Consider the following 22,808-nt stretch of genomic DNA (forward strand, 5'->3'; position numbering starts at 1 on the left):
CAGAATGCCATAGGACACTTACTCATTTACACACTTACACAGGTGAATCCTATTCAGAGGTGTCTAAGTCTACACTGGTACTGCAGTCTCGCTCTCTTTGCTATTCAAACCCAGAAGATGCTGAAATGCATCGCGCTTCCCTTCCAGTCTGCTCAGCTGGGAAATGGCATGTGCACAGGTCTTGGCTCAGCATGATGAAGACATGCAGACGGGGCATACACAGAAGCCCAGGAGCCACAGCCCAGACAAGGCATAAGCTAACTTTCCCTGGGCCTAGATACTGATTTCTAGATTTGAACTTTTTTCCAGACTTCCAGACATCAAGCACAGCAATGCTGACATACCTATTTCTTTTTGAGGCTGCAGCCTTCAATAGCCCTCACCCTCTTGAGATTTACAGAAGTACGATTAACATCCTAATTGCACAGATAATGAAGTGAGGTACAAAACTAAGGCTGTTGTTCTCTAAATCCTTCGGGTATTTAACTTTCAGCTGTCACGCAGGAGCAAAACCGATAGATTGTTGTATCCTAACCACAGTGCCATGTTCTAGCCCCTGTTCTTTTTTTTTTTCCAATAGCATGTTTTCTCAGGCATAAGAGATTGGCTTCAGCTCTTTTGGGGCCATTGACTTTGAATTAGGTTTATGAATACAAAGCAGCTGTCCAAAAAACTGTGTCTGAATGCCCTCAAAACCTACAGAATATCCTGCTCTGTGCTGAGCACCTTGCAGCAGAGATGCAAATACAGCTTTCTACAGTGACCAGTGCACTTCATTTTAAAGCTGCTTGTGTAACTAATTGGATGTGACAGAGCATAGTTTGCCATTTCTTACAAAATTAAATTTTCACAATTACTATGTCAAAGCAACCAAAATGCTACAAACATAAAAATGCTCCAGCATTTTTATCATATTTATCTATTGTACATACTCATTCCATACTAACTGCATTTTCCCATTAGCTGGGATCTAAATTTTTTTCGCAAGCAAGGAATAAGAGTTGCTGGAACAAAAAATTATTAGAAAAATTAATTCAAATCAAGTGAAGCATGAGAGAAATTAAATAAATTGGTATTTGCTTCATAATGAAAGCCCACAGATGATTGAGAGGGGCTAAAGGAGATGGGACAGTAACGGAGACTGTAATATGCTTACCTTGGAAGTATTGGCAGCTGTATAACCACACAAGAGAAAATTTCTGCCGTGAAGATTCATCACTGTGCACAGCATCTGAGTGTAACAAACAGCAAGTACGGAAAAGAAAGAGATTGCCACCTTATTTGGGCCATGTGGTTCTATAAAGCAGCTACTTACAGAGCTAGGTTTGAGTCATTCAGTTCTTTGCAAGATATAAATAAAATACAAGTACTTGTATCAATAAACCCTCTTGGCTGCCTTCCTACCTGTAATCGCCCAGAGTTAACACACGCATGTCTTGTGAAACATGCATGTCATGAAACACTGTTATTCATGCCCTTAACTTCTGAAAATTCAGACAATTTCCTAAACTCACTGTTTATTTGCAGCAAGGGTTCAATATTAAAATTGAGCATTCTTAAATCTGAAGTGGATTGGACTTTGGAAAACTCTTAATGTAAAATGTTGTATTTGTCACAAAACTGTTGGCTTAAGTACTGCAATTAACGCTGGTCTGTCTTGAAATTTCACAAAATAACAGTTTGGCTGTGCCCATGTAAAGCATTGACGGGCTATTGTAAAGCTCAAAGTGTGTCTTTACATGCATTTCATCCATAAAAGAGGTTAGTCTCTTCCAGATAAGAGTTGAGCATTTTTCCTGGCTTGATAGGTCTCTGGCTCAATCCTCATCTATAATCCAGACAATTTTTCATACGTTTATGAATCTCTACACTGTTTCAGGCAGCAGTTGACGTTTATGAACTACTGGATATTAAGTAAAATACATAAAGTCCACTATCAAGTAAAAAAAAGGTCATTAAATATAAATAGGCATTAGTAAAAAAGTTTAAGAATAGTATTGAAATAATTAGCACATAAGGATATTATATGCATATTAGGATGCATCAAAACCTAGCTGGATGGTCAGGCTCAGAGGGTGGTGGTGAATGGGTCATACTCAATGTGTAGGCTGGTAACAAGTGAAGTATCAGAGGGGTCTGCATTGGTGTGGTGGGTTAGCCTTGGCCTGCAGCCAGACACCCACTCAGCCACTCCCTCCCTCCCTCTCCTCAACAGAACAAGGGGAGTAAATAGGATGAAAAACCTCGGTCAAGATAAAGACAGGAAGATTGATTACCAGTTACCATCACAGGTAAAACAGACTTGACTTGGGGATCAATAATTTAATTTATTGCCAATTAAAATAGATTTGGGCAGTGAGAAACAAAACAAAAAAAAAACCCAATACCTTTTCTCCACCCAACCCCTTTTGCCCAGAGGGGTTGCCCAGAGAGGTTGCCCAGTCTACATCGTGAGAAGTTTTCAAGACTCAGTTGGATAAAACCCTAAGAAATTTGGTCTGACCTAAGAGCTGAAGCTACTTTAAGTAGACTGGACTAAAGACCTCCCAAGGTCCTTTCCTGCCTGAATTATCCTATGATCCTTTCATCCTAATAACTTAGTAAATTAAAAAGAGAAGCATAAAGGAAATGTGATCATCTGACAGTCATACTAGTATGACTCACACCATGAATGCATGCAGTGATAACTCCCTTTCCCACTGATGTCAGTGGGAATCCTGCTTTTAGTTTAATTTCCAATAGTCTCTTACTCAGCATGAACATGAGGAAATGCAAAATTTTGACTCCTGAAAAATGTAGAAATGGCAAAATATGTGGCAGAACAGATTAAGTACTGATAAAATATGTTCAGGCCAAAACATCTTTATGGTCTAATAAAAACCTTTTACGTGATTTCAAAATGTAACATGATTTCCCAGTTTAAGGCATGTACTTAAACTTTCATCTCAACTGACAAAAACTTCATCTTTCCTGAATAATATCTTGTCCTTTTTTGAGCTGTACCTCTGAAGAATCAGACGTGTTTCCCACTACTTCTGGAAGCAACATCAAAATCCTGTAATAGAAATGGTGGAAGAATACCAAATATTCTGTCTGTATATTCCTGCTACATTTTTTCCTGCAAATGAAATGCAATCACACATTTTATTTTTTCCTCCTGTGAATAGTTTTAAGTTTAGAGAGATTTTTAAGACAAATTCAGCTGTAGTACTTCCAGGTTGTTCTTAGATATGTTGCAATCTTTTGGAAGTTATTTGTTCCCTAATTCTTGTTCTGAATGTTGAAATCTTAAGACAAGCATTGAAATGTGGATATAAACATTTACATACCAATACCCAAACCCTTCCTTTTCCTTATACAGTTCATCACAACTTGAACTGCACAGAAACTTTAAGAAACCAGATGTTTTGTTCTCATGGACTTATTCAGTATAATCCATAAGCTCTTCACTCCTGTGCAGAGAGCTGGAAGTTGGTGACATTGCCAGATGTTACTTTGAAATTACGCAGCATGTTCTATTCTTCAAACCTACCCAGAGTGTGATCCATTTTGAGAGAGGAAATGGGACTTTTATCCCTATTGCGTGCCATTCACTGGCAATTGCCAGAGCCATCCTTCGCCACTGTAGGAACAGGAGTGCCAGGACAAATACAGTCCCACACTCCTGCTCCTTCATGCCTGTGTATAAATACCTGGTCATCTGCAAGTGTTTCTTGGTCTGTCCTAGGAAGTCTGTGCTCTCAACATGTGTAAGTGGTCAAATACAGCATCACTGTATAAAAGTATTACTTTTCAATAAGGTATGTGTCATATTATTTATGATGTAGAAATTGGATTTAAATATGCCCTAAGATTTATGAATAGTTGTTAAAGAAGAATGTTGCTGAGGTGTTTTTATAACTATAATACTCATTGTTCACATATTAAAGGAGATAACTACAATAAACAGGTACAATGAAAAATTTATTTTTGAAGGTGCAGATATGTTCATTGTAGTTTGTATTTCTACCCCCAGAAATTCTTGAGGCTATTAAATGTTCCGTTCCTGGCTTTTGTGAAGATAATCTGCTTCAGAAAAAGTTGGCATTGTTTTTCAGTTGTCTTGTGCTCTGGCACAAGGAATACACTTTCCTACAGGAAGGATTTCCAGGTCTAAGAATCCAAGGAATGCATGTGGTTCTGACAGAATTCTTCTGTTTGCAACAGTGCATCTATCTTAAAGACATTAGCAGCATGTGAGTTCTGTAACATGGGAATCACAGAGTTTTGTGATAATATACACAATTTTTTTCCTTCTGAATTCTGTGGTAAAAGAGTCTCAATTTGTTTCATAGCAAGATAATTCTGATTATATCACAACTCCTATGGATACCATGCACAAGCTCCCTTTATGATAGACTGCATCATCTTTAAGCAACACTGATATTGTAAGCTACATATGCTCTGCATTTGACAGGCCTGTCAGTGTTCGAAAGTTGCTTTAACTGGTCTCACTTCAGGGGAATACATCCAAGTATGAAATTGCACATCTGGACAGAGTCAGAACACCTGGAAGGTACTTCCAAACAGCTGAAGTAAGTTTGAAGTTTTTGATAGTCAGTGTCCAAATGAGATCTGAAATATGACTTATTTCATCCATGTCACAAAAAATGTAAAGCTCACCTTAGTTTAGCCATGATGACCAAGACGAACCTCTTCCCTGCTCCAGTTCTTTCTGGAAACATTTTTGTTCCTACTGGAAACTTTTTTGTTTAACTCTTCTTTTTGCTTGGCACTCTTCTTCATGTCTGATTGTCCTACTTTCCTGAAGGATGGAAGTAGCCACAGTCATTCTCCTACAAAAGCTACCCTTACAGCCATCTTGAGCCTACTGGGGGAGACTGATTTAAAAAATAGTCTTTGGCTAAGAAACAACGACAAAGATAAAAAAGGTTTCTTTCTACAAAATGATGCTATAAAAAGACTGAAAAATAGAGCAGCACTACCTCAACCAGACTGAAGGTCAGCTTTTCCTTTGCTGCTTGACTTTTTTATCACTGAATACAAACAGCAGTGTTGGATGCCTATTTCCAGAAAGAACATATGTATTTTTAAGTACATTTGAAAGAAACAGTATATGCTGGCTCAAACTAAACACAGTACTGCCAGCATTCCTTTTCCTGTGTGAGGCAAGTCATGTCCCTGGAAGCTCAGAAGTACCAATTTAGCAAAGGTCAGCATCATGCACATTTTTGGTATGCCCAGTGATCTTCTTGCTCATCACCAGTTAAGACTCTAGTGTTTGTAATCATAAAAAGCCAAAAGATCAGTCTTAACACAATGCAACAAACTTAAGACAGACCTTGACCTGAAAAAGATTTCTGCTTTTTCATTTTATCTGTAGAATATGAATGTGCAAAACCTATCAATGTTAAAGATATTTCAACCAAATGTTTGTTTTGGGCTTAAATGTCATTTCTTATCTTTATTACACTACTCTTTACAATTTCTTTTGAACATTGCCAGCTAGTAATATATTTAATACAGCCCTCCATCATTCTGTAACTAATTATTCTTTTTTCCTGGGCGTTTTCCTTTTTTTTTTGCTTGTTTCTCCTTCTCTGTTGTATACATGGCCAAAACATTCAAACCAGTCTTGTAAAGTCTGCTAAGCATTCAGTGAGATGAGAACATTTGTGTAACTATATGTGCTCTTTCAAACTGTCAGTGTTTACTTCCTCTGGAAACTTACATGGGAAGATCATAGGCAGGAGTCCAACACCAGCCAGAAAAAATAAAAAATAAATACGTAGCCTTATAGCATCTAGAAAATGGTCTTCCAATCCATGCCTCAATTGCAACCAGAAGCATTTATACCTTTGTCAGTCCTGATAGCAGTTTGTTTAAATTACTCTTTAGGAGCCCCACAACTGCAGACATTCCCCAGTTTCTCAAGCTCTCCGAAGTGTACTTCTACTCCTTATGGTAAGAAATTATCCTGGTATTTAAACTGATTTTCCCTGCTGCGGTTTATCTCATCCACTGTGGACCTGGGCATACTGTTCTGTCTTTCTCAAATCTTACATATTTAAAAGCTGTTATTAAATGTTTCCTCGTCTCCTTCATCTTTCAACCTTTGTATGTCAAGCTTCCTAGAGGTTTCTTTTTTTCCCCCTTGTTTTTCTCTACACTGTCTCTAGTTGGTCTACACCATTTCTAGTTGGTCTACATCAATGTACACTGCAAACCTACTAAAAACTAGATATAGCTGAGGCCTTACTAATGTTATCAAAGCAGAAGTTTATTTCATGCCTCTTGCTAGCTATACTACAAAATATCCGACAACATTGTTATGTGACATAGTTCAGTCACGTTCAGACTGGGACCTACTCTAACTGCCAAATTTGCTGAAGAACAGCTACTTAAGTAATTGTTCCCCTGTCATATTAGGATTATTTTTGTCTAAATTTTTACCTTGCACTTGTCATACAGAATTGCTTCCCTAATAAATTTAATTCTGTTCTTTTAGACTCCTCATTTTGTCTTTGCTTTTTAAGGGCATATGTGAGACTAAAGTAAGTATGATTCTGAGTTACTGAAGAACTGACTTCTATGACTGGCTGAAAAGACCTCAAAGATTGAAATATTTATTACCAAGTCTTGCAGTTTGAGGAGCTAGTTAGATTTTAGCTTATCCAAAAGTGAAAGAGTGATAACTTGCTCTGATTTGTATCTTTCTGCCCATAGTTAAGAAGCATTGCTCTACTCTTTCAAAGTTGGATGTTGCCTTTCTAACCCTTGCCATTGATTACTCTATAATAAAATACTATTGTGAGCTCTCTGAAGGGTTATACTTAAAATCTGTTTATAATCTAAATCTAGGATAGACTTTTGTTAGAGTCTCTCATCTTGGACTTGCACCAGTACCTCTGATTTCCACTAATTGGTTTTTTTTTGGCTTCTAACTGGAATTTAAAGTGAAACCATTGGAAGAATTATGATAGATGTGGACAATTGCTAAAAATTAACAGGAAGAAAAAGTTTGCTATCTTTTTTCCCTAAAATACTCTATTTCAGATACATTTTAATGTTTAGCTAAACAAGTGAGGAGGCACCTTTCTTTGCATAATTTTAATGAACAAATGTTTTGACACTTCACTAATTCATTCCCAATTTCTGTGAGGTTCCCAAATTGTTCTATCATGGGAAACACCCAAATAAAATGTTTGTAAAAGAGAAGCCTGTTTTCAGATGGCCTTCTTCTAGGGACTCCAGTTTAAATTCAGTTCCTCCCCTTGGTTTCTTTGAACTAACCATTTACACCAGTCTGAGTGCTACCTCCTCTGTGGAGGAGAGGGTTCGTGTTTGGGTGCTATCTTGAGAGGATAAGGAACTCCATTAATTGCTGCAGCTGCCAGATGAGACCAGCACACTTTCTGGTCAGCAATCTACCCGCTGGAGGTCTGATGAGACCTCATGTTCTCAACTTTGAACCACTGTTTTCCCATTGTTCACCTTTATCCTTGAGTATATCATTGAGATGCAAAGCTTACAGTGGAACAAGGAGGGCAGCTAATGCACCAGAGCTGGTCTCTTGTTCTAAAAATTTCTTATGATAGACAAATTTCTAAAACTTATACTATGAGTGCACTACAATCTATCAAATTCAATAAGCATGAAAGTCTTCCTGGTCAGGTCCAATTTTGGATGATAGTACCATATATCTTGCTAGTGAAGGTTTTTTATAGCATCATTATGATGAAGAGCTGCAGTTCACGTCTCTTGCACATCTGAGTGTGTCCAACACATTTGAGCTATTTAGTTCAAGCAGCTTTCTCAGAAATGTATGGATAGAGGACTGTAAGCTGGCTGAATCCCAACATGGCCAAGACCACGTAGAAGAAAGGCTAGGATGTTCAAGGAATACTTTAGCCTTGTGCACAAGATCTTAAGCCTTCAATTGTGGAGCTGCTCTCATTCCATTGCATCTGGAAAAAGAAATTTGAGGGAAATGTTAGGGATGGAAAGCTTAAATAAGGCAAAATTCCAAAGATACCAGGTGCTATTTCAAAAAGTTGGTTTCTCAAGTGGTCCTGTTCTATGAGAACGTGAGTACAGTGTGTGTGATCTCTTGCTGAATCTCAGGAAAATATGTCAGAGTTTACCAAAAATTCCATGAGAAAATCATCATTTTTCCCCCACTCTTTTTTAAAAGCGGGTTCTAATGGAAACACACACAAACACAAAATATAGTATGTTCCCTGTTCATGAGTTGTAACAAAAAATATTTAATTGTGCCCTATTTTAACTCAGCATCCTTAACTGTACATTAAGCCTATGGATTACTACATTATGTACCTGTGCCATGTTTTGGCTGCAGAAGGGATTACAATTTTTTCAATTCATTGTGGGAACAACGTTTGTTTTTTCCTAATCCTTTTAACGTTTATATGTTGCATTTATTTTGAATAAAATTTCATCCATTTTTACCAATCTAGGAAGATTACTGTGGAATTTCTTGTAAGAATGCACATTTTCTGCAGCCTAGAATAGAAATATTAAAGTTACATTTTATAAAGATATCCTTACACCTCCCTCCAAATTCAAAACCAAAAGGAACATCTCTTAATTAACTAGAACAGCATTTTACTGGATTTCTTTTTTGTTTTATTTTATTACAGAAACATGGAAACATGTCTTGGAAAACTATGTTTATTTACTTCCAAATTAGTAACCTCTTTCAGAATAATGTGCAATGCACATAATACCACATTTTTAAAAGATTAATATTGAGTGATTTATTGCTATCATCCTCACATTCTCACACACTTCATTTTTGTCAGCTACAAAAGGAAACATTATTCAGCAATGTCATATCCCAAGACCCGTGACTTAGGATATGGATCCCTGTTCCAGACTTTCCCTATTAATCTTCTCTAGTAAAAGTCTAGACTTTGGTGAGATGAATACGTCCCACTACGAACTACTGAAAAGTGGCAATAGCCACTGGCTCCTAGAAATGGGATGGAGTTCAAAATCTTAAAGGTTCTTCATCACAACTTATCTTGATCAAGCCTGGGTTTCTTTGTTCTGGTTTCATTATTTGTTCATTTGTTCACAAAATAAAAATGCTTACATAGACTTCCAAGACAACCTAGAATCTGACCTAATATACTTGATATTTCCTTTGCTGTTAAATACTTGCTTAAGATTCTCATGCATACTATGACAAAGAAAAAATAAATCAGTTACAATAAGAGAATCTTGTTTCCAGATTCTAACAAGGACCTGCAAAGGGAACTGCAAAAACATGTGGCCATAAGGCAACTCCAACAAAAGTTAGTCTGTGTGCAGTGTGTTTGTGTGAAATTCATCAGGAACTGGACACAGAGGCAGCAGCAGCAGCAGCAGCAGCAGCAGCCCTGTCTGTGCTTTGTCCTAGCTAGACTGAACCGCACACAAAAGCTCAATTCCAGTTTTCCTTGCAGAATCCAATGTTTCATGTTCTCCGCAATGAAAGAAATCAATAGAGGGGTCTTGTCTGCAGTTGGTAAGAGCATTCCTTTCACCAAATGAGTAAGAGCGGAGGAGATTCTCTTTCCAAAAGGAACATATTTGCCTTTTCCAGAAAATACCTCATGAGATTCATAATGTGATGCTTTTTTGTACAAAAGACCAATCTGCAAAACAAATGAGTTCTGCTTATTTGACCGAAAATTAACTGAGACCCTAAAAAAGAAACAGCAGAAGCAAAATCTCCATTTTTGGGGCAAGGGTTAGGGGGAAGAGGCTTCTCATTTTCCCCTCTCTTGCTCTGGTGTGTGGCAAACTATCATCTGCTAAGTGCTGAACAACTGAAAACACGTGTACAGGTTGGGAAAGAATCTGGGAGTGTCCTGAAAAGGTTTTCAACACATGCTCATGATGTTGACTCCATCACATGCACAAGCTTGTAAAAGTGGAAACATATAAAAGGAAAAGCTACAATTACAGCTGATGCTGCCTGAGCCTAGTGGAGAGCCAAGATGATGTTTCAGATGGTTTGTCTATCTCCACCTGATAGGGTTACAAGCCTCTGACATTTCAACAGATTTTTTCCACCAAGGCAGGGATGACTTAGCGGGCATTCCACATGCATGTGGTTTTTCAGCATGATGCTCCTGTCTCATACCTATTTCAGTGTAGCATTTTGTTCAGGTGCACACAAAACAATCTACTAGGTGCTGGTTAAATGGGAATTGTTCATAAGCACGCAGGAAGGGAAAAAAAATAGAAAACAAAATATAAAATTCTGATTTTCAGTCTAAGCACATGTCGAAGTTGGACCAGCTACTGGAAGTCTTAATAAACTGGAGTGAGATGAAATTCCTGTAAACAGTGTATGTACTTCCTTTATGATTCAAGGCCTATGAAGAGAAGATATTAGTGCAGGTCTTTCCACTCACTACAAGGCCTTTTGAGAATTGTTCTTTCTATATGGCCAATTTACTATGCTCCTACATATTAAAAGGTTGGAAATTTCTAGTGCTTGCCAGACAAAACTTTTGGAGAAGGTACTGGAAATTAATTTGGAAGGTATTTTGTGGCCTGGAAATAACTACAGATTTTAATTGCCAGGTATACATATATATTTTTTTTTAAAAGGAAAATAGGAAGAAAAGACCTACCTCTCATAACTATACATGATTCATTACTAAAAGAACAGTTGTTTCAGGGAGTTATTTACAACATCTTTCTTTAGGCATCTAACATATGCCTAGGTTAAGAGATGGGGCTCCCTCTATGGTCAACATAGAGAAATATACCTCTGCAAAGATCACTGCTAGAATGAGTTATTTATAACCTAACTTTGCTGCTCTGATTTGTCCTCTTCAGGCACAGGTCTTTCTCCGCTGACAGTAGAGATAGATGATTTTGAGCATTTAACAACAGTTTCTTTCCCACCTATGTTGGACTGTAACAAAGAGCAATGTTGTCAGGAACAGGACATCAGTTATGTGACGGACATGATATACCCTAAACTAATGCCTCCATGAGGCATAAATAGACCACCTTGTATTTATACCTTTATTTTCTTGACCTCCAAGACAATGCCCTCTGCCACATGTAGAGGCCCTGTAGAGAAAGCAGGGAAGAATCAAATATGCTCCATATTTTATTTCTTCTCCATGAATTCAGGTGTTTGAAAAACAATTCATGCTTGACGGTGTTTCCAGACATTTTCTAATTCATATTAATACCACTTCTTTTTGCAATTTAATAGTATTTCTATAGAAATAGTATTTCTATAGAAATAACAGAAAAAAAATGTCTAAAAACCCAACTTCATGTTAAATAGTCTGATGGACAGCAATTTTAATGGCAGAAGCAAGTAAAGAATGATTTCCAATTGTGAAAAATAAAAAAGTATCATTAGGAAGTCCCATGAAGATCCACTGCCATCGGTGGTGGACAGGGGCTGTACTACACAAGTCCTGGGCTAAAAGTATGAGCTGAGAGTTGTATTGTACTTTTAAGAAAGGACATAGACATCACCTTTGTGTGCCACATTTTTATTAAGGGAATCATAAAGCATCTTGACACATTGTGCTGATGGCACTCTGATGCCTAGATTGATTATGGAAATTGGACTTTAAATCACTAAGGTGAAAATGGAGGTTACATTTTCTAAAGGATGTATCTGTAATTTCAAGAAATTAAGCAAGCTGCATTTCAGCTTGATCCCATAGATCTTTCCATCCCTATTCACTCTTCCTGATCCAGATTCCAACCCATTTAAGCCTTGATTTATATCTAATTTTACAAATATCCCAATGAATTCTGTAAAGGACTTCCTAGACTAAGGTAGCATTTAAAAACAAGAAAGCAATAAAAGCAATAAAGATAACAAAATGTGACCCTGTAGTTTGTAAAACTACTCGGTCATGGAAACAACTGTTTCTCCTAGTAAAACATGAGGCTATAAGAGCAATTGCTACAAATCCTCTTTTTCACCATATTGTCTCATGTCAGATGATTTAATTGTTATACTCAGGACAACTAAAACTATCGGCACCAAATATTAATTCAAGGTTATTAAGTACAGTCTGCTGAATTCGGAGGATTTAGTATATGAATATAGCATTTCTATTACATTTGACTATCCCTGTTGAGGAAAGGAAAAAAAAAAAAACAGCTGAAACATTGCAAGGCGATCTTTATTTGGAACAAAAATGGGTTACATAGCAGAGAAAAAATGTGTACAGACACCAGAGGTCAGTGAAACCTATCTTGTCAGCAGGGATTGAGCTGAAGAGTAGGACAAAGGTGCAACTTTAAGCAGCATCTGATATTCATTATATTTCCAAATGTAAATTCCAACACACGTGGGGATTTGAGCTCTGAGTTTGTATGACATTCCATACTTACAGAGCACCCCCCCCCCCCAAAGTCATCTATTATTTTTGAATGCTTTCTTTGCTTTATTTTGACCTTTTCCATCACATTGATGTTAACTTGAACTAAATATGTGTTATATAGGAGTTAACAACATACTCTCTAATAAAACTGTTAAGAAACAAAATGTTACATCTTAGCCTGAACCTGCAAACGCCATTAAAAGAAGAGAGTGGAACACAAGATGTATATTGCTATGTATAGGAGGTGATTTACAAATTTTGTAGTGTTCTTTTTCACATAGCTATGTTTCATGGAGAATTATACCCCATCTGGTTAAAAATGACCACAAAGCAGACCAAAGTCACAGAGAGATCAGGGCTGGAATGTCACCCTGGCTCAGAATAGTGAAGAATAAGTTTTCTAAGGTATTATGCAAAGTTCTTAATGCCCCATTCTTTCTTCTCCAGCTGTCATCCCCCTTTTTACCAGATTTTTTTTTTCCTCTTTCTTTCTCACTCCTCTTTTTACAGGGGAAAAAAGGGTGCCATAAGTTCTCTTATGGGGAAAAAAAAATCAAAGAGCTTTTAATTCGAATCTAGCTTTAAAAGCTCCAAAGCCTAAGCAAACCCGAGATCAGATAAAGTTAATAAAACCCAGCTCTAACAGGAATCATTTATGATAGTCCTCATTTAAGTTCTTCCGTGGTTTCCTGCTTAAGAATACGGCTGTCATCTTTCATCTTCTCTTTTTATCTAGACTGTTCTTTCACTTATCTTTAGATGATGCAAATCACTGCAGCTCCACTGAAAGCAACTCAATTGTACTAATTTAGAGCAGCTGAGATATTTTTTCTGCTCTGCTCCTCTGCTCTGTACTTATTTGGCAATAAGAAGTCTTTAAGTTACCACTTTGCATTTTTGGTGCTTAGACATTTGCTCCGTACTAATTTTGCCAAATTGATTTTATTTTTCATTCAAGATTGCTTTTAACTTTCCTACGGTTCAAAGATACACTCCCTTTCCTCTTCTGCTTTTCTCTGCTGAACATTTTCTTTTGGAACATCCTGTAACTCTATAATGCAGCCTCTTCCTTTGGGAGGAACCAGGGCTCTGTAATAGTTATTAAGTCCTAACTTTCATTTGTCATGCTTGTGTCCACCATTGAGCTTCTTTCACTGTTTGCACTTAGTTAGAAGCACTTAATTTATTTTCCAGTTTCCTCAAAAATAATAATGATCAAGTTTTTATGATTTTCCTTGGTTTAACTCTGAATTCCTGTATGTATTCTCTATAATTGCGATATTATAAACACTTACTCAAAACAGCTATCTCCATCTATATCTATGTTAAAATACAATTGTTTTCTTCTTTCTTCACCAGAAAGAATTAGTTCTGAATGAATTTGTTAGATTTTCTTTATAATTCTTCTTTTCTCTCATTCCTACATGTGTACGCAGGCATATTAGGTTCATTATCTGCTGCTCTTACTCTCAAAATGTTGTTATGCGCAAAATGGAACATACCATATATAAGAAGCTATGAATTTATTACTAGTCCAACTCATTCTTTAATAGTCAGATAATCAAAATTCTTAGCTAATACAAAAAGCCTTTTAATAATGCAGTTTACCTTGTTGCACAAAACCATCCCAGCATCTACCCCTTTTCTTATTATATTCTATTCAACCAAGTATTATATTCAACCTTCCAGTATCCCTTTGGGTCCTAATCATGACAGTTTCTCTCTTCCTCAAAAAAAAGAGGTGTGGCGCTTACAATAGGTTGTCGACATCCCAAAGTCTTCACCAGGAGGAGAGTGATGCTTGTTACGAGGGTTTCTTTCTTCTCAGGAGGCGCACAATGTCAGTACTGATGCTGTTTTCCTCCTTTTTCTTGGGGTTCATTTTTGTTTATTTTTTTAAACTTTTTTAAGCAGCCTGCTCACATGTTCTTTCTTTGTATTGGTTCCCAGTTACACAGTTCTTCTATTCTCCTTGTTGTCTCTAACATCTCTATCTCTTTTCTTTTTCTGACAAGGCTGCACTCCTGCAGTGGCTATTGATTGACAAGTCTGATTTGTGTTTACAGCCTGGGAGATCTGATATCGTCTTGAGCCTGTGGTCTTCTGCACTGCATTTTATTCTAGTCATATACAGTTCATTCTGTACAGAATAACTACCTGTCGTTAGTGTAAACTGAAACTAAACTGCAACAACCTTAGACATTGGTTACCTGACTGCTGGACAGTTGCTGCCACAATTGAAACAAGCTAACATCACCTCAGGCCAAGAAAAGCCCAGGTAAATCCAGAAACCTGTATTGTCAGGCTAGTACAAAAGCCAGAGTAAGGACACTTATTTTGACTTCTTGGGAAAAATCATTGTTTTTAAAGAATCAGCAATTTTATTCAGCAATTACCTGAAATTGCAAGCCAAAATTAATACTTCTACAGCTGATAGCACAACCTCATGAAAGCCAGCCATAGACAAAAATTAAATAAATGTTGCTTCTTTGCATCATCATTGTACAGGAACATCTGCTTTGTTCCCACTGAGGAACAAAACTACATGCACAAAAGCCCCTTAGTGATTAGAGTGGACTAGAGGATGGAAAAAAAAATCCAGTACCTTCCCCTTATAAAACCAGAATTTAGCCATTCCGAGATGCCAGGAAAATGGCTCATGAAACCAGAAAGCCTTGAAAAGGGTACTAAGGACTTGAATAGCTCCAGTATGTTTGGTATACTGGCAGCAAAATGCCTTTTCCACCAGAACTTCTGCCACAGATCACCACACTTCTTAAGAAATATAGGCCACTTGAAGCCACATGAAAGCACATTTGAATTCCAGTGGAGAACTTTAAGCAGCAAAGAACAAATGAAGCAACAATAAATTATTATTATCTTAGGTGAAAGGGTAGGAAGAACAGGTCAAGAGCACCACTTTCTTCTCTGCTGTAATGACCACAAATCAATTTCCTGGCACTACTCGATGAAGAATAGTAATTCCACTCTTCAGAAATGGTTGTCCTGGTCCACAACCAATTGCCACACTCACTCCAAGTGAGATTTATATTTTTTACTGGTGGCTCTTTCTGCACCTTATAACACTGAGGCAGGAAGTTCTGAAAGTTCTGCAAGATATCAGATCCCCCTCTGCAAGAGATCCATATCTTCCTTTGATGACACAAAGTTACCCAGAAACTGCAAGTAACCTTAAAATAACTATGTTGTGTTAAAGGAAAGCATCTTCACACCTTCAGAAATCTATTAAGTGAATCAGTCTAAGTTTAGCTGCTGAAGCAGTGAACCTCACTAAATCGTTCTCACTGTTTGTTTCTCATTCTCTCCAGAGCTATTAGCAGCACAATGAAGGTCTTACTTCAATGCCACTTTGGCTGCACTAGCATTCTTCATCTGAAATCTATACGAAGTCTGTAGAAAAACAATGGCAGTTGGAACATTGGGATTAGATTTTATGTTTATACTACTATACAGAAGAAGGTTTGGTTTCAACTTCAAGAAAACAGCTACCTAATTAAGGATGACATTTCCATACATTGGCTGAAACGGGTTTTAATGTCTGGGACCAGCAGTTTCCTACACAGAAACCCACAGTAGACAGGGTGGAAAAATACTTCCCGACTGATATTTCTGTAGTGTTACTGACATGGGACTACAAAGGGGTAAGCAAAAGGGGTCAAATAGCTCCAGGTTTCACCTGCTGCTGCTGTCTAGTAAAAGAGATAGCAACTCCAAGGTGGGAGAGTAAAAGGGGGAACAATAGCAGATGGAAGGAGGATAATGTTACCTCTCTTGTTTTGGGTCAATTTGTCTGGTCATCTTTAATGTGGTGCAGAGACTCTGGAAGCAGGATATATGCAACTTGAAAGTGAAAAGCAATTTTTAATTGATTATCACACAAAAAATATTTAGGATTTGATGAGCTGTTAGACTAAGCATCCCTGTGCTCAGCACCCCAATACAGCACCCAGAAAGTCTTTGCTGGCTAGGCAGGAGAGGAAGGTTGGCCCTTGAGGCCCTTGAGGGACATGTTCTCAGTACTGTTGAGTTGCCATTGTCCCCCAGCTCCATTGACACTGGTGATTCTGATAACTCAATCCAAAACTTCCTAACCAACCTCAGGCAGGCTCCTTTATTTTTTCCATTAGTATTACATGCCTTTCCAAGTTGGGATTTCTCCTCTGGAACCCTTGAGCTACTCATGATCCTGACTCATCCGATTCATCATGAATCCCACTTCTACCTTTCTTCTCTTTTTACAGACCCTCTCACGGCTCTTTCTCATGACTGAGGAATTTATTCTGCAGACTGAGCCCAGGTGATACTACTGGGGCTAGTCGGTGCCTGGGATCCTGGGCTGGCAAAAGGGGAAGGCTGCAGTAGGGCTTATGGAGACACTTACACTAAGGAGGGATAAAGGTGCAAGAAAAAAATTTATATTGAGCCTCAAATATTTCTTGCCAGGACTATGTGGATTCAGTGAGAATTTGAAAATATGCTCAAAAGCAAATAAAAAAAGGAAATCATAAAGTAAATCAATTGATTCTGCTGAGAAGTCTGCATTAAGTGCTTCACCTTACACTGAAAGAGATTAGGTAAACTGCAACCGAGCTGTACACAATGGGATTTTTTTTAGTTGTGGCACTTCACAAGTATTTATAAACTTTCCTATTTTGCATCTTTCTGTCTTCATGAGTAAAGACATAAATGAAACGGTTCATTACAGTGATCTCAGGTTAGCATATATACACTTTAAATACAGCACAGTTTTAAAAAGTTTGGTATAGCAGGCAGAAAGTAGTGGTGATCACTTATTTAGTTCAAAAAGTTTTGAGTAGCCTGATTGTGACTGGCATGTTGCGTGACAGATAGCAAGCCTGTCCTGCTACATGTTGAAAATAGTTTGACTAATGTGTCTCTTCTTTTTAGGCTCAAATAGCTGGAGGTTTTTTTGAGAGAGTCATGTTGTCTCTCTTTTTTTTTTTTTTTTTGTTCCTTTTCAAAATCATTTGACAAGAAATGCCTGAACATATTTCAACTCATGTATTATATTTGTAAGATGTTTATCTGTATATTTATGCTTCCAGGTTGTTATAGTACAGAGATACCTTAGATTTGAACAGCTTTAGGTAGTTGTTTACTGTTACCCTTAGCTCTCTGGTACATGGCATACTTTCTGATCAACAGAAGGCTGTTGAAGGATGTGTAATCTAGAAACTCATGCAAGGTTCAAATTTCTCATGAAAAGGAAGAAGTGAGAGGATTTTTTACATTCTGTGAAAGTCTTTCTCTTCCTAAGAGTCAAAGGGAGTATTTAAATTTTTTGTTCATTGTCTTTCACATGAGAAAGAAATTACCCTTTATCACATATATGCATATCCTACATCAGAAAACTCCTAGACTTACTGATTGAAGGACCATGACATCCATGAGGCTGCAGCCTTTCTAAGCAGAATTTACATTTAATTTTATGTTGCTATATTCCATCAAGCACATGTGCCTGTAGGGAAATTCAGTCCCTCTGCAGAGCCATGCATAGCTTTTTCGTCTCTTATTTAATTGGGCAATACCTTAAATCCCTTTGAATTAAATTGCTTCCATTTTGGCATACTAGTGTGGTCACTGGTGTCTATCTTTCTCTACCATCTCATCTAGCAAAATGGAGAGAGTATCAATTTCCTCCAGTCCTCTCCCTGACAGCATTTTGAAAAGAATAAATACCTCATAAGAAAATTGTTCTCATTCCTGTAGAAGTGTACCTACGTTGCCCGAAAATATTGTGGTCATTGCAATCACTTTAATTAAAGAAAGATGCTCTCTAAAAATACCTTTGAACAGTTCTTCATTCTTTATTTGCTGAACAAAACAAAATTGTTTCTAACTGAGTCCCAGACCCAAAGAATTAAGCCCACATTATTTTTGTTTATAAATCATTAGTCATAACGATTCTCAGCCAGTAAACCTCCTGATGTTAACAGGCAGAAACATGCACACATTAGTCTGCTCCAGCTACTGCTGCTCTCTATTGGCTCAACAGCTGCTGACTGCTGAATACACAATTTTATTGCAACATTTGAAGTGCTTTATATTGAAAAACTTATAAAGGATCACATTTATGTAATTTTTCTGACTATATTGAAATTCAGTGTCAGAAGTAGTACCTCTTCTTTCCTCAGTAGCTTTCTAACTTACCTTCCCTCTCTTCACACATTGCACAATAAAACAGTGCTTTGTTAATATTCTTTAAAATTACAGAAGTATTGATGGCACAGTTATAAAATTTTAAACTTATATTATGTTCCAGATAAATCCAAGATTTTTCAATCAGTGATAATTCAGCGACATCACAAATTTGTAATTATATGGTAACATTTCCAGAACATTTCTGATCCCATCTTAATTTCTATGCAGTTGCTAGCTCAACATTGTATGATAGTTTGCTTTACTCCTTGCAGAATTATGTTCCTTGCTTTCAGTCTTGTTTGCTCGGAGCTTTATTATTCTCTCCAGCGTAGCATTAAGAAAGGTTTGGTGCTGGTCAGCTGAATTAGCTGTTAAAATCCCAGCCAATTCCCATATCACCTGTTAAAATCCCATTTCCAATATGTTCTGCTTCCTGCTGCTGCTGTTCCCTTTCTTGCAGGCCATGCCGGGTGTTCCCAGCCGAGAAGGCAGTGCTGCTTGAGAAGTTCTCAGCTTTGAGGGATGGGAAGAGGAGATTCATCCCTGCCAGCTTCTCACCACAGCCCCTACCACCTTTTTTCAATGTTTACATTGCCGCCCACGTTTAGAAATAGCTGATGCCCAGATAACATAGTCTGTCTGACATTCACATGCAACTCTTTCTATTGCTGATTTGCATAGTAAATATAAGCACGTATATAACTTGTAGGTAACTTTTTGGACTATGAGCCATTTGCATTACTGTGCTCATTCCATATAGTAAAACTCAAATGGTATTAATTAATTTTCTTTCTAGAAATGTGCTATTAAATCTCAGTTAAGGAGGACTGGAAATAGACAACTGTTCTTTCACGTGGATATAGGTAGGTAACATGGCTCCTACCCACATGCTGTGTCCCAGGCAGGGAAGGGGAAGAGCAAGGCAGTTAGAATGCTTGTATTCAAATTCCTGTGGCCAAGACATTTCTTGATGTTAATTTTTAATGTAAGTGTAATATTACTCATCTTTCCTACCTCCATAAATTGGAATCCTTAGAAAATCAATATGTGTAAAGGTGCTTTGAATTACTCAGGGAGAATTCATTGTATTGTATTATATTCTGTTAGTACTTTGTAGTCGAGTTTTATTGCTACAATCATTTCTTAAACTCTGATTCCAAGTATGGTAACTGAAAATGGCATATTTCTCCTCTAAGTCACTTCTGTCACTCATGAGGTCTCTTGGATCTGTGTATTTAAATAGTTCAAATAGGGGAAAACAGTAATGTTTTGACATTTCGGTTTTTTGAATGTGCTTTGGTATTAACTAGTAGGAGAAAGCTTCCTGTGTTAGGCAATAAAGCAAAGCATTTTTTTCCATAAGTGGAATGTCATGTATTATCAAACTGAGTTCTCCCTGTTTCTAATAGTTTTCCCATGTGTTTATTTAAAGGGTCTTACTGAATCACAGCTTGAATATTTTGATTCCAATTTATTTTGAGCCTTTTATTACATTTGGGTGAGCTGTAAACTTGAATCATTGTTATTATTTATTAGTATGCTGCTCCAGTGGTATGTATGTGGAATAGAATATTAAATATTTAAATTGTTTAGATGACATTTACCAGAATAGTGATCACAATTTAGTTAATAGAGGAGCTATCTTGTGATATTTTGCTTATGAAAACACAGAATAAATCTCTCAGAAGCGAAAGTCTGACATTTATTTTCATTCTTTGTTTATATTCTGTAATTTAACATTCACATGTCTTCTCCATAGATGTATGGAATAGTTGCATTAAAATCTATACTCAAGTTACATTTTACACAAATACAGCTTAAGACATAACATTTAAACTCTCTACACTTTAGGTAGAGTTTACTTGCTCACCATGTAAACAGTGTTATACAACATGCTCAGGATTTATGTCCCAGACTTTGATGTTTTATAATGCAGACATTTTTTCAAAATGCTATTGGCTCTGTGTGTTTTCCAGTAAATCCTTAGAAATCCTCAACTCAAAACAGTAGAGGTTTACTTTTTTCCATACATTAAGAGTTACTTTGTAATAAAGTTTCTAATCACATTTATCCCTTGTTGACCAGTACAATATTGCCCCACTCCCAGAACATATTTGGATGTGTTATCTCCTAGTTTGGAAACAGTGTGGACACACATTTTGGAGACTTCTCCCTCGACTGTTTATATTTACATTTTGCACATAGTTTTATTAGAGCTTTGGATAAAAATGGAGAAAACCTTCACAAAAGACACGAACAGTTACACATCTGTGACAAAACTTGTAGAGATCCTTGCAAAACTACTACATCTATAGGTTTTTTCAACCTTAATAAAGTTAAAATAAATTGGAAATGAGAGAGAAATTAAAAGCAAAAGTGATAGATGTATTTACAGAGAACAGCATAGACATATACTGTAATTCTGTGTCTTAAAGGAATGACTTGTCTCAGCTGTATTCTAGATTATGAGTTATCTTCACGGGTCATCTCTCTTTTTCATTTTATTTGAAATCTTTTTTACAGAGAAAATGCAGTCCATGAGGAGTTTCTGTACTGTCATAGCTCAGAAGCCTGATGCGCTGAGGTGAGGTTATAACTTTGCTAAAGTGACCATCACAAAGAGGTGATTCATGAGAGAAGTTAGCTTCAAAGAAGTGTTTGCTGGAAGCCATGGTAGGCAATGATCAGCCAGCAGAAGGGAGCATAAAATTCTAAGTAGGGACAGAGTCTTGCAACAGGGTAGTGCTGTCACAGTCAATAGGGCTTTATGGAGTTCTTGCAACACACAACAGGGACAAAGGGCATAGCCAGGGACAGACAAAGGACAAAAAGAAATCAGCTTTAAAAGAGAAAGAAAAAAGGGGAAACCCATAAGAAATCAGTTGGCCAAACCCAGCATAAACAGATGTGTCATCATGGAAGAAAATATTAAAAATTCTCTCGGTATGGTTTTTTTTTTTTTTTGGAAGATTTCATAAAACATAAAAATTAGCTATTTTCCACAACGCTTCATAGAGAGGCTGTGCTCAGGTCGGGCCTTTTTCTCTTGCATGCAGTCGTTTGATAATCATCTGCTACAAATGCTTCACCGCATATGGTATTCCCCAAAATGATGTTTCAGATCCAGTAAAGAAAGCTACTTGCTGTTCTTGAAATGTCATTCCAGACAAAGCAACTCCAATTCAGTAGTTCATAAAGCATCAAAGGCTGCTTATTTGCAAACAATCACTGGGAGTTAGTATTTCATTGCCTGCAATCCTTATGCAAGTTGGACTGATATTATCCCAGTTTGCAAAAAGACTGCTCCGAGATGATCTTGAGAGCAATGTAACTTTCCTTACTAGGAATGTCAGTGGATCCCAGAGCAGGTATTGGGACTAGTCACTTTAATGCATTAATTCCTGTTCAGACACCTCTGGAATCCTCAAGGAACCAAATACTTTTTTGGCTGGAAGGACATTAGGTACCCATTCTAATTTTGTATTTCAAATATGAGATGTCTGTCTTTTTTCCATGTGCAGAAGATTGCACAGATTCCCTCAGACTTTCTGCTCTATTTAGAGAAAGGACTCTAACACCTGTTTGTATTGTGAAGTCCAGTGACTACTAAAAGCTGAGCTAAGCTTTATACTTCCTGCAAGGCATTCCTTTCCACTATGCACTCTCATCTTCACAGCACTTATTTTTTCAGAAAAGGGGATCTTCCCACTTGCTTTCTCCAGAAAACTAGTTTTTGACGATGTTGGAGGCTGTTTTAAAGCTTGAACAGATTGTTCCATGTTTATCTTATGTTTAAGTAATCTTGTCTTTCAAAACAACAGCCCAGTCAGATCTTTACCCTCCAGTGGGTAATGACTTGTATTCCCTTTGAAGCAGCTATTTTTAGATGAAGCCACTACTGCTTCAGAAACAGAAACTCCTGTTTTCTGTAATGTATGTGATTTTTCAAACAACGTTTCACATCAGAAAATTCTGCCTGCTCCACAAATATAGAGGGAGGGAGGTGTGGGATTTTCAGAAGCCACCTAGAGCATCTGGATGCCAAGTTTTCATTAATTTTAATGGAAATTTGGCACCCTGACACTTCAGGCATGTTTGAACATTTTCTTTTTACAATACACACTGCAGACAATTTGCAAATGTTTTTCACTAGAGCTTTTTAAAGTTATTTTCCATAAAACACAATAATTTTATTATTTCTCACTTTACTGATGCCACTTAGCAGAAAACATGTTTGTTCAGACTGCA

At 37.2% G+C, this 22,808-nt stretch overlaps 2 long non-coding RNA genes across 3 annotated transcripts in view; one reads left to right on the forward strand and one right to left on the reverse strand.

The window, feature by feature from the left end:
- Positions 1-22,808, forward strand: part of LOC142407668 (uncharacterized) — a 500,339-nt gene that overhangs the window by 299,141 nt on the left and 178,390 nt on the right. The gene's annotated exons all lie outside the window — the stretch shown is intronic.
- On the reverse strand, positions 1,217-4,683 carry LOC142407859 (uncharacterized). The gene is made up of 3 exons (XR_012775081.1): positions 4,663-4,683; positions 3,004-3,055; positions 1,217-1,231 (listed from the first exon to the last, which is right to left on the reverse strand). It is a non-coding gene; the product is annotated as an uncharacterized LOC142407859 (long non-coding RNA).

The sequence above is a fragment of the Mycteria americana genome, chromosome 3 (assembly GCF_035582795.1).
Source record: "Mycteria americana isolate JAX WOST 10 ecotype Jacksonville Zoo and Gardens chromosome 3, USCA_MyAme_1.0, whole genome shotgun sequence".
In the NCBI taxonomy this organism is placed as follows: domain Eukaryota; kingdom Metazoa; phylum Chordata; class Aves; order Ciconiiformes; family Ciconiidae; genus Mycteria; species Mycteria americana.